We start from the raw sequence: 13,118 nt of genomic DNA, 5'->3' as shown, positions 1-13,118 counted from the left end.
TATCAGGATGTGTTATAACCAGGCCACTAGGAGGAAGAGACATTTCATTCTTTTGAGAGCATTTTGTTCCATAGTTGAGAAAATAGAGCCATGAGAGATAGGTGATAGAGAAAATAGAGAGGACCTACACACTGTAATAGCCCATGGGCCACATACATTACTTCTTTGTATCTGCAACCATATTTCTAGACACACAAAGAGCGTTAAGCAACCTCACCTTCTAGCTGGGTTTTCTCCCGAAAGGGTTTCCTAGAGAGCATATCTTGTGTATTATGTGTGTGTGAGCTTATTTTTTCGTTTTCTACTTTTCTTCCTGATTTACTTTTACATGCATGCACTAATTACAATTAATTTTACAGATCTAAAAATTAAATAAAATTGTAATAATGTAGAATCTCAGATTTTTAATATAATATTACCAGATCTGTTGTGAGGAACTATCCAATGGAATATCCATGGCAGTTTATGGATCATTTTGTATCAGAGCAAGTTTCTTTGGGTATTTTGTGGAGATTACAGGGATCTAGATCGGTGAGGCCGAAAATCGTAAAACCCTAATCATGGGTGACAAATCTATAAATGACCTCATGATCTTACAGAGGTGAGGTTTTCGCGACTCGAAGAACAAGTCGTGGATATAATCCGCAATTTCAACCTCCTCATGGTGGCCCTAAGCAATAAGTTGGGGATATTTGGAGAAGAAGGGGGTTCAAATGCAGAGGAAAAATCAGAAGAGGGATCCATTCGTGCGGCTGAAATTGGAGGGTCATGCACTGACTTGGTGGGATATCCACATAGAAACTCTGAGGTTGGAGGGAGAACTTCTAGTGACTAAGTGGGAGGATCTCAAAACCCTCATTCAGTCATAGCTTTATCCCATTGGGTACGTGGAAGACCAGAGGATCTGGTGGCATTACTTCAGGTAAAATTCGGGCCAAAGCATGCAAGAGTACACCACAAAATTCAGAAACATGGTTATAGTGTTGGGTATCTCTCCAAAGAATGTAAATGTACTCCTCAACTATTTGGGGGGGTCTGAATTGCCATATGCGTGAGCAAGTGAGATTGTTCAAGCCCAAAATGGTGGGCATAGTACCTGGAGAACATAGGCCTAAAAAGAGCGCAATCAAGTGGATAGAAGCAAAAGGAGCAACAAGACACTTCTAAGTATGGGAAGAAGAAGCAAAAAGGGGTAAAATATCAAAAGACAGTAGCCAAAACACACCAGTGCAAAGATCCTAATAACCACTGCAACATTGATAGCCATATAGAGGAGAAGTGCTAGAAGATGCATCCAGAGCTAAACCTGAAGAACAAGAAGAAAGATAATAAGAAGAAGAATCTCATGGCCACTGATTCGAGCAACCAAGTTGAAAGAAACTCAGACATGGATGAGAAGATCATTTGTACATCATTGCAGAAGAAGGTGAATCTAAGTAGCCTTCAGCAACAAGAAGAGAAATAAATGACCAAACTCTTCCATGTAAAGATACAGGTCAAGAAGACGAAGATTGATGCTCTGTTTGACTCAGGATCGCAGACAAATATCATTGCAGCAGATCTGGTCAAGAAGTTGGGGCTGGAAGTTCGTGATCATCCAAACCCATATCCACTGGGATGGGTACATAAGGATGCAGAGCTGAAGGTAACAAAATAGTGTAAAATTAGATTTGCTATCAGTGCTGATTTTATTAATGAAGTAGATCTGGATGTGGTTCCCCTTGATGTATGTGGAGTCATGCTTGGGAGTCCATACATGTACATGCGTGATGCAATATTCATGAGGAGAGCTAACCAATACCATTTCATCAATGATGGAAAATCATTCATCATCAACGTGCACAAAGGAAAGTTGAAAATTTCACTGGTAAGTGCCAACCAAGCCAAGAAATTGATTAGATCTAGCAAGAAGTATGTTTTGTTATTTTTAAGAGAAAATCAATCTGTAGAGGAGTCAATAAGAGGCAAGGAATCCCTTGAGGGGTGTACTAAGAAACAAAAACAACAATTGGAGGAGTTGTTATAGGCATACAAGGACGTGTTCTGAGAGCCTAAAGGGTTACCCCCTAAGAGAGAAGTGGAGCACGAGATCCAGCTATTGCCAGACTCCCCATTGCCAAATATTTGGTTGTACAGACAGTCTGTTATAGAAGCAAGTGAGGTGAATAAACAGTTGCAGCAGCTACTGGAACAGGGTGTCATTCGACCGAGTACATCACCATGTGGGTCACCCATCATCATTGTGCCAAAGAAGGATGGGACTTGGCGTATGTGTATAGATTATTGGGCGTTGAATAAAATCACGCTCAAGAACATATGCCCCCTGCCCAGATAGACGATCTCCCAGATCAGTTGCGACGAACAAAGTATTTCACCAAGCTGGACTTGAAGTCTGGATATCACCAGGTTCGAGTTAAAAAAGAAGATACCTGGAAGACTGCCTTCAAAACTAGGCAAGGTTTGTATGAGTCGTTGGTTATGCCATTTGGCCTATGTAATGAACTAGCTACATTTATGAGATTAATGAATGATGTATTGCGCCCTTTTATAGATTCATTTGTTATTTTCTATTTGGATGATATAATGGAATATAATGCTACTTGGGAGGAGCATATTTCACATTTGACGCAGGTGCTAAATGCATTGAAGAAGAACCAACTACTAGCAAATCACAAGAAGTGTGAGTTTGCGCAGTAGTCCTTGGTGTATTTGGCATATGTGATTGGTGGAGGAGAATTGAAGCTAGATCCTTCCAAGATGGAGGCCATCATGAAATGGTCAGTTCCTACTAATGTTACCGAGGTTATGAGTTTCATTGGAGAAACACAGTACCTGAGGAAATTCATAGCCTCATTTTCAGTGATAGAAACACCGCTCCACGCCATAACAACAGGTGGTAAGAGTTTCCAGTGGAAAAAAGGGCAGCAACAAGCTTTTGATGAGTTAAATAAGAAGATCAGTGAAGCACCAGTTCTGGAATTACCAAACTTGCAACGACCCTTTGAGGTGGAGATAGATGTGAGTGGATATGTTATGGGAGCTGTCTTGATGCAAGGAGGAAGGCTTGTTTGCTACCATTCTAAAGTATATCATGGGGAAAGTCTTAACTTCTTTACCTATGATAAGTAGCTCTATGCCATGGTGTAAGCTTTGAAGAAGTGGAAGCATTATCTGATCGGAAAGGAGAGAATAATCCACACAGATCACCAGTCGTTACAGTACTTGCATGCTGAGAATAAGCTACAACAGGCCAAGCATTACAATTGGATGGGGTTTTTACAACAATTTCATTTGGTGATCAAGTATAAGAAGGGCAACACAAACAAGTTGGCCGATATGCTTTCAAGGCTACCCACATTAAAGATTACAACTTTGGGGACTCTTATGCACATGGGACCATTCACCCATGACACATACATAAAGACATATTCAGAAGATGAGGACTTAAAGCAGGTGTATCAATAGTTGCAGAGTTAGAGTCATGTGCACGATGGCGACAACACCATTGACTACCATGTCCATGATGGGTTACTCTATAGGCTAGATAAGCTATGTGTTCCTAAACGTGAGCATTTTAAACTAATTAGAGAGGCTCACACCTCCAAGTTTGCACGATACTTTGGTGTAGGGAAGACCGTCGCTAACTTGCAGATGTATGTGTATTGGCCCAAGATGCAAGAGAAAGTAGCTAGGTTCATAAGAGGATGTATGCTTTGTTGTAACAGCAAGCCTAGCAACATGAAATAGGGTCTATATCATCCATTACCTGTACATACTCATCATTAGGAAATCATTTCCATGACTTTGTGGGAGGTTTACTGACAACTAGGAAGGGACATGACTACATGTTTGTGGTAGTTGATGGGTTCAACAAGGTGTGTGTTCTAATGCCGTGTAAAAAGACCATTAGTGAACAAGAAGAAACAAACTTGTTCTTTGGACAGGTCTGGGTACACTTTGGGATACCAAGGAGCATCATTTCAGATGGGGATACAAGATTTCTCAGTGCATTCTAGATTACATTATGGGAGAATATGGACACAAAGTTGAAGAGATCTACAACATTCCATCCACAGACAGATGGGCAGACAGAAGTGGGCAATAGGAATTTGGTGAAGCTTTTGAGGGGTTACAACCATAAGCATCCGAAGACCTAGGATGAAAATTTGGTATATATACAACATTCTTATAATAGAGCGGTCCACACTTCTATAGGAAAGTCCCCATTTGAAACTTGTTTTGGATATTTGCCACCTTCACCTTTGGATATTGCATATGGGCAACAAGGAGGAGTCAAGGAAGACATTATAGGAGATGCTTTGAGGGCTGAAAAATTTATAGATAAGATCAGGCAGATCCATCTACAAGTACAAGAAACACTTTCCAAGTCACAAGTGAAGTATAACGCGAGGCATGATCAACACAAAACAGATAAATCACTCAAGGTGGGAGATAGAGTATGGCTACAGTTGAGTAAGGAGAGGCTGTAGGGGCTTGGTAAGAAAATCAAGGCTCTAAGGTATGGTCCTTTTAAGATACTGGAAAACGTGGGTGATAATTCCTATCGACTCAGTTTACCACCATATATGTGCATTTACTTAGTTATAAATGTAGAGAATTTGAAACTCCATGAGCCTTCCATGTTAGATCAGGGAGAGGAACAGGTCCTAACATCTGTCAAGGATTTGGCACCAGACACTCATGCAGAGTTGGAAAAAGATACAATTTTTCAGAAGAGGTCCATAACTACAAGACAAGGGCAAAAAGACCTCTAGCATATTGGGTTGAAGGGACAACTTCCAGGAAAAGCTAAATGGTACACTAGAGAGAAGCTGGAGGAAAAATTTCCACACCTCATTCACTAAAAGCTTTTGGGTACCAAAATCCTCCAAAAATGGGGAGGTGTCATATGAATTGGACCATTATATTATTTATCATCTATATCAATGCATTTAGAGTGGAAAAAGTGGATGAATAAGCTCATGGGACCATTTTTCTAGCGGGACCTAGTTTGGAAAAACAGGGTCTGAAACCTTTCGGGAGCATTTTAAGGCATCAAACGACGTTTTTTGTGGGTAAAATTTTCTCACGAAATTGTAGCACATTTTCATGTTATTCTACACACAGATAGGTTTCCAATGGCGCAATAATTGCATCAATCGAAGTCCGTATGCAAAAGTTATGCCACTTAGAAGTTGACCTTCCTATTTTTACACCTATAGTTCGGGAGGATGCTGCGTCAGCCACCATTATTGATGGAAGAGGGGCTAGCCACATGTTTGTGATGTTAAAGAGTCTATAAGAGTCTATTTTGTAACTCTAGTTAAGAGTTGATTTAGTCAAACATAACCACTAGTAGGCTATCGAGCTGTGTTATAACCGGGCCACTAGGAGGAAGAGGCATTCCATTATTTCTAGATAATTTTGTTCCATAGTTGAAAAAATATAGCCATGAGAGATAGTAGGTAGATCACACAGAGAGAAACTACGCACTGTAGCAGCCCACAGGCCACAAACATTACTTCTTTGTATCTGCATCCATATTTCCAAATAGAGAAAGAGAGCGAAGCGCCCTCACCTTCCAACTGGGTTTTCTCCCGAAAGGGTTTCCCAGAGAGCATATATTGTGTATTATGTGTGTGAGCTTATTTTTTCATTCTATATTTTTCTTTTTGATTTACTTTTACATGCATGCACTAATTATAGTTAATTTTACAAATCTATAAATTAAATAAAACTATAATATTGTAGAATCTCATATTTTTAATATAATATTATCAGATCTATTGTGACGAACTGTCCAATGGAATATCCATAGAAGTCTATGGATCATTTGGTATGAGAGAAGGTTTCTTTGGGTTATTTTTGGATATTATAGGGATCTAGATTAGGGAGGTCGAAAATCGTAAAACCCTAATCATGGGCGACAAATCTGTAAACGAACCTCATGATCCTGCAGAGGTGAGGTTTTCACGGCTTGAAGAACAAGTCGCGGATATAAAATACAATGTCAACCTCCTCATGGCGGCCCTAAGAAATAAGCTTGGGATATTTGGAGAAGAAGGGGGTTCAAATGTAGAGGACAAATCAGAATGTGGATCCATTCATGTGGCTGAAATTGGAGGGCCATGCACTAACTTGGTGGGACATCCACACAGAAACCCTGAGGTTGGAGGGAGAAATTATAGTGACTAATTGGGAGGATTTCAAAACCATCATTAAGTCACAGTTTTATCCCATTAGGTATGTGGAAGACTAGTGGATCTGGTGGCATTACTTCAGGCAAAAGTTGGGCCAAAGCATGTAGGAGTACACCACATAATTCAGAAAGATGGCTGTAATGTTGGGTATCTCTCCAAAGAACCTAGATGTACTCTTCAAGTATTTGGGGGGTCTGCATTGCCATTTGTGTCAACAAGTGATGCTATTAAAGCCCAAAATAGTGGACGAGGCTTGTGTACAAGCACAATACTTGGAGAACATAGGTCTGAAATGAGCACAATCAAGTGGATCAAAGAAAAATGAGCAACAAGATGCTTCTAAGGATGGGAAGAAGAAGCAAAAAGGGGGAAAAGATAAAAGGACAGTAGCCATAACACACGAGTGAAAAGATCCTAAAAACCACTGCAACCACTGCAACATTGATGGGCATACAGAGGAGAAGTCATGGAAGTTGCATCCAAAGCTAAACCCGAAGAAAAAGAAGAAAGATAATAAGAAGAAGAATCTCATGGCCACTGATTTGAGCAACCAAGTTGAAAGCAGCTCAGACGTGGATGAGAGGATCTTATGTACATCAATGTAGAAGGAAAGAGAAAGAAATGACCAAACATTTGAGTAGCCTTCAACAACACGAAGAGAAAGAAATGAACAAACTCTTCCATGTAAAGATACAAGTCAAGAAGACGAAGATTGATGCTTTGTTTGACTCAGGATCACAATAAAATCTCATTGCAGTAGATCTGGTCAAGAAGTTGGGCTGGAAGTTCGTGATTATCCAAATCCATTTCCACTGGGATGGGTACATAAGGATGCAAATTTGAAGGTAACAAAACAATGTGAAATTAGATTTGCTATCACACTGATTTTATTGATGAAGTAGATCTGGATGTGGTTCCCCGTGATGTATGTGGAGTCTTACTTGGGAGTCCATATATGTACATGCGTGATGCAATATTCATGAGGAGAGCTAACCAGTACCATCTCATCAAGGATGGAAAATCATTCATCATCAACGTGCACAAAGGCAAGTCAAAAATTTTACTGGTAAGTGCCAACCAAGCCAAGAAATTGATAAGTTCCAACAAGAAGTATGTTTTATTATTTTAAAGAGAAAATCAGTTTGTAGAGGAGTCAATAAGAGGCAAGGAATCCCTAGAGGGGTGTACTAAGAAACAAAAACAACAATTGGAGGAGTTGTTACAGGCATACAAGGACATGTTCTGAGAGCCTAAAGGGTTACCCCATAAGAGAGAAGTGGAGCACGAGATCCAGCTATTGCCAGACTCCCCATTTCCAAATATTGGGTTGTATAGGCAGTTTGTTATAGAAGCAAGTGAGGTGAAGAAACAGTTTCAACAACTACTGGAATAGGGTGTCATTCGACCGAGTAAATCACCATGTGGGTCACCCATCATCATTGTGCCAAAGAAGGAGGAGACTTGGTGGATGTGTATAGATTACAGGGTGTTGAATAAAATTGCTCTCAAGAACATATACCCCCTGCACAGGATAGACGATCTGCTAGATCAGTTGCAGCAAGAAAAGTATTTCACCAAGAGTGACTTGAAGTCTAGATATCACCATGTTCGAGTCAAAGAAGAAGATACATGGAAGGTCGCCTTCAAAACTAGACAACGTTTGTATGAGTGGTTAGTTATGTCATTTGGCCTATGTAGTGCACTAGCTAGATTTATGAGATTAATGAATGATGTACTACACCCTTTTATAGATTCATTTGTTATTATCTATTTGGATTATATACTAGTATATAGTGCTAACTGTGAAGAGCACCGTTCAAATTTGACCTAGGTGCTAGAAACATTGAAGAAGAATCAACTACTAGCAAATCTCAAGAAATGCGAGTTTGCACAACAGTCCTTGGTGTATTTAGTATATGTGATTGGTGGAGGAGAATTGAAGATAGATCCTTCCAAGATGGAGGCCATCATTAAATGGTCAGTGCTTACTAATGTCAGTGAGGTTAGGAGTTTCATTGGAGCAGCACAATACCTAAGGAAATTCATATCCTCGTTTTGAGCAGTAGGAGCACCGCTCCACGCCATAACAATAAGTGGCAAGAGTTTCCAGTGGGGAAAAGGGCAGCATAAGGCTTTCAATGAGTTAAAGAAGAAGATTAGTGAAGCACCAGTTCTGGCATTACCAAAGTTGTAACAACCCTTTGAAGTGGAGATAGAAGCAAGTGGGTATGCTATGGGAGCTGTCTTGATACAAGACGGAAGGCCTGTTTGCTATGATTCTGAAGTATTTCATGGGGTAGTTCTTAGTTACCCTACCTATGATAAGGAGCTCTATGCCACAATGCAAGCTGTGAAGAAGTGGAAGCAATATCTAATGGGAAAGAAGATAATAATCCACAAGGATCACCAACCGTTACAGTACTTAAAGGCCTAGAATAAGCTATAACAGACCAGGCACTACAAGTGGATGGGGTTTTTACAACAATCTCATTTGGTGATCAAGTATAAGAAGGGCATCACAAACAAGTTGGCCGATATGCTTTCAAGGCCACCCACATCAAATATTACAACTATAGGGACTCTTATGCACATGGAGCCATTCACCCATGATGCATACATAGAGGCATATTCAGAAGATGAGGACATCAAGGAGGTGTATCAACGGTTTCAGATTCAAAGTCATGTGCATGATGGAGACAACACCGTTGACTACCATCTCCAGGATGGGTTACTCTATAGGCTAGATAAGCTATGTGTTCCTAAAGGTGAGCATTTGCAACTGATTAGAGAGGCTCACACCTCAAAGGTTGCAAGACACTTTGGTGTAAGGAAGACCATGGCTAACTTGCAGAGGTATGTGTATTGGCCCAAGATGCAAAAGCAGGTAGCTAGGTTCATAAGAGGATGTATGCTTTGTTGTACCAACAAGCCTAGAAACAAGAAACAGGGTTTGTATGATCCCTTACCTGTACCTACTCATCCTTGGGGAAGCATTTCCATGGACTTTGTGGGAGGTTTATCGTCAACTAGGAAGGGACATGACTACCTGCTCGTGGTAGTTGATGGGTTCAACAAGATGTGTGTTCTGATGCGCTGTAAAAAGACCATCAACATACAAGAAGCAACAAACTTGTTCTTTGGGCAGGTCTGGGTACACTTTGGGATACCAAGGAGTATCATTTCAAATATAGATACAAGATTTCTCAGTGCATTCTGGACTACATTATGGGAGAATATGGACATGAAGTTGAAGAGATCTACAACATTCCATCTATAAACATATGGGCAGACATAAGTAGTCAATAGGACTTTGGTGCAACTTCTGAGGGGTTGCAACCAGAACCATTCAAAAACTAGGGATGAAGATATGGTATATATAAAACATTCTTACAACAGAGCGGTCCACACTTCTATAGGAAAGTCCCCATTTGAAACTTGTTTTGGATATTTTCCACCTTCACCTTTGGATATTGCATATGGACAACAAGGAGGAGTGAAGGAAGACATTACGGGAGATGCTTTGAGGGATGAAAAATTTATAGAGAAGATCAGGCAGATCCTTCTATAGGTACATGAAACACTGCAAAAGTAGGAGGTGAAGTATAAGGCCAGTCATGATCAACACAGAACAGATAAATTATTCAAGGTGGGAGACAGAGTATGGCTATAGTTGAGAAAGGAGAGGCTGCAAGGGCCTGGTAAGAAAATCAAGGCTCTAAGGTATGGTCCATTTGAGATACTAGAAAAGGTGGGTGATAATGGCTATCGACTTAGTTTACCACCATATATGTGCATTTACTCAATTGTAAATGTAGACAAATTGAAACTCTATGAGACTTCCATGCTAGATCAGGAAGAGGAACAGGTCCTACCTTCTGTGGAGGATTTGGCACCGGACGTTCAGGCAGAGTTGACAAAAGATACAATTTTGTAGAATAGGTCTAGAACTATAAGAGAAGGGAAAAAATACCTTTAGTAGATTGGGTTGAAGGGACAACTTCCAGGCAAAGATAAATAGTACACCAGAGAGAAGGTGGAGGAAAAATTTCCTCACCTCATTCAGTAAAAGCTTTTGGGTACCAAAAGCCTCCCAAAATGGGGAGGTGTTATCCGAATTGGATCATTATATTATTTTTCATCCATTTCGATGCATTTAGAGTGGAAAAAGTGGAGGAATCATCTCACAGAACCGTTTTTACCAGCGGAACCGAGTTTGGCAAAACATGGTCTACAACCTTCCAGGAGCATTTTGAGGCATCAAAGGACGTTTTTTGGGGGTAAAAGTTTTCCACGAGTGTGTAGCACATATTCATATTAATATGCACACATAGAGCTTTCCAACAACACAATAATCATGTTAATTGGAGTTTGTATGCAAAAGTTATGCCTCCTAGAAGTTGACCTTCATGTTTTCACACCTATATTTCGGGAGGATGCTGCGTCAATCCCCATTATTCATGGAAAAGGGGCTAGCCACATGTTTGTGATGTAAAAGACTCTAGAAGAGTCTATTTTGTAACTCTAGTTAAGATTTGATGTAGTCAAACTTAACCACTAGTAGGCTATCAAGGTGTGTTATAACCTGGGCCACTAGGAGGAAGAGGCATTCCATTCTTTCGAGAGCATTTTTTTCGATAGTTGAGAAAAGATAGCCATGAGAGATAGGATGTAGAGCATAGAGAGAGGATCTGTGCACTATAGAAGACCTTGGGCCAAAGACATTGCTTCTTTGTATCTACAGCCATATTTGCAGATAGAGAAAGAGAGCGAAGCGGTCTCACCTTCCAGCTGGGTTTTCTCCCAAAAGGTTTTCCCTGAGAGCATATCTTGTGCATTATGTGTGTGGGCTTATTTTTTCGTTCTCTACTTTTTTTCTTGATTTACTTTTACATGCATGCATTAGTTACAGTTAATTTTATAGATCTAGAAATTAAATAAAACTGTAGTAGTGTAGAATCTCAGATTTTTAATATAATATTATCATATCTGTTGTGACGAACTCTCTAGTGGAATATCGATGGCAGTTTACAGATCAATAGGTATGTACATGCACCATTGGACAAAATGCTTTAATCCAGATAAGGAAAAAATTTCATGGGCTCCTATCTGGATCTGCATGTACTCTCTTTTGTATGAATATTGGCATCCAAAAACTCTACAAGAAATAATCAACAAGTTGAGACAATTCCTTGCTTTTTCCTATTCTTCATTCTGGATAGAGAATTCAATGTACAATTTGATCGATGATGGTGTTCAGTGTGCCCAGAATTTCTTTGCATTCTAATGATTATTTCATAGTAAACCCTTTTACAAAGATCTTTATAAATCTTGGAGCTCTTAGTGTTGCAGAGAAGGGATTCTTCTCTTTGTTGGAGAAATTTAGGCACGAAAATATGATTGGGTTATGTTGAAACATGTGTGAAAAAACATGGAATCACATTTTTTTATTGCACGAGTGTAGACATGGTTTAGAGAAGGACGAAACCTCTTTTTAGTGGTGTAGTGCCCCCAAAGGAGGTTATCTATCATTAAGGAAAATTTTTCTGGTTGTATTTAGACAAAGATTATGATGTTTAGTCTTCTTATAGTTACAGTATTGTTGAGAAATTCATTTTCTTAAATTTCTTTCATTAAATTATCAACCAGGGATACTCGTAAGCTTGTGATGATTCCAAAATATATCCAGGAGTAAGCAATTGTCTCTAAGCTAAGAAAACTTGGTCGTAATGAAATAAAATGCTTCATTGATCCATTTGGAGTGAGCTTAATTCTCTTAAGATCAAAGTAACAAAATATTTCGTAAATCCATGAAAACTTGATCTACATGTAGAAATTCCCACTGTAGATCAACATATTATGCAATATACTAAAACACAATACAAGATCTACTTCTACAACACTTTGCGGAAGCTTAATCAATTTGAGCACGATCAATGAGAACACATATAACTGAGAAAGAGAAGCAATCACACATAACACAGAAGAAATATCACGGGGAAAGCACCAGCCTAAAACCCCATCTCTGTATTATCATACAAGTGGAAATATAACTAGTATTACAAAAAGAATTAGCTCAAAAGCTATCCTGCTCTATCTGTAATACCTGTTGGGTTGTGTTATATTCTTTCCACGTAGTTAATAGGGGGTTTGAAGGGCACCCGTAACCCCACTTTATGGGGTCTGGGGCAGTGCCCCAGAAAATTTTGGTTTTGGACCCTATGTTAGGTTGGGCAGACCCACCTATGGTTTTGTGCATGATTTTTGCACATGTCTTTTTGGATGCGATGGTTTTCGGTCCATGGTATTGGACGCGATGGTTTTTCAGTCGATGGTATTGGATGCTTAGGCATGTATAAATATGTATTATAACATTGAAAGGAACATAATGAAAAATCAAGCTGGTAGTCCCAGTTTTGGGATCCAAGGGAAAATCTCTGTGTATATGTGTTTTATGTGTTATGCTCTCACATTGTTTATTTTCTGTGTTTTAGAATTCGTATGCAGGGAATTTCTGTACGGGGTTAAAAACTACGTTTAGTATCAGAGCAGATTTGGCTTCAAGGGGACGCCTTTATTGTTGAGGGGTTTCGCTCGGGCCTGTGGTAGACCCTATTCAGTGGGAGATCTGTGAGATCGATTCTGGTGGTGAAAGAAGATGGCGAGCAGTGGAAAGATAGAGATCGAGAAATTTAATGGTTAGAGTTTTGAGTTGTGGAAACTCAAGATGGAGGATCTATTGGTGGATAAAGATCAGTGGATCACGATAGATCCGGGTACTAAACCAACGGGAGTGTCCGATGAAGAATGGAAGAAGTTGGATCGGAAGGCAAAGAGCACAATACGATTGTGTGTCTCAGATTTAGTATTGTTGAATGTATCAGGGGAAGCTACAGTGAAGGCTTTGTGGGACAAGTTAGG

This window comes from Pinus tabuliformis, chromosome 4_1 (assembly GCF_031772625.1).
Source record: "Pinus tabuliformis cultivar Carrire ecotype Pingquan chromosome 4_1, CPIR1, whole genome shotgun sequence".
Classification (NCBI taxonomy): Eukaryota; Viridiplantae; Streptophyta; class Pinopsida; order Pinales; family Pinaceae; genus Pinus; species Pinus tabuliformis.
This window is presented reverse-complemented; position numbering follows the sequence as displayed.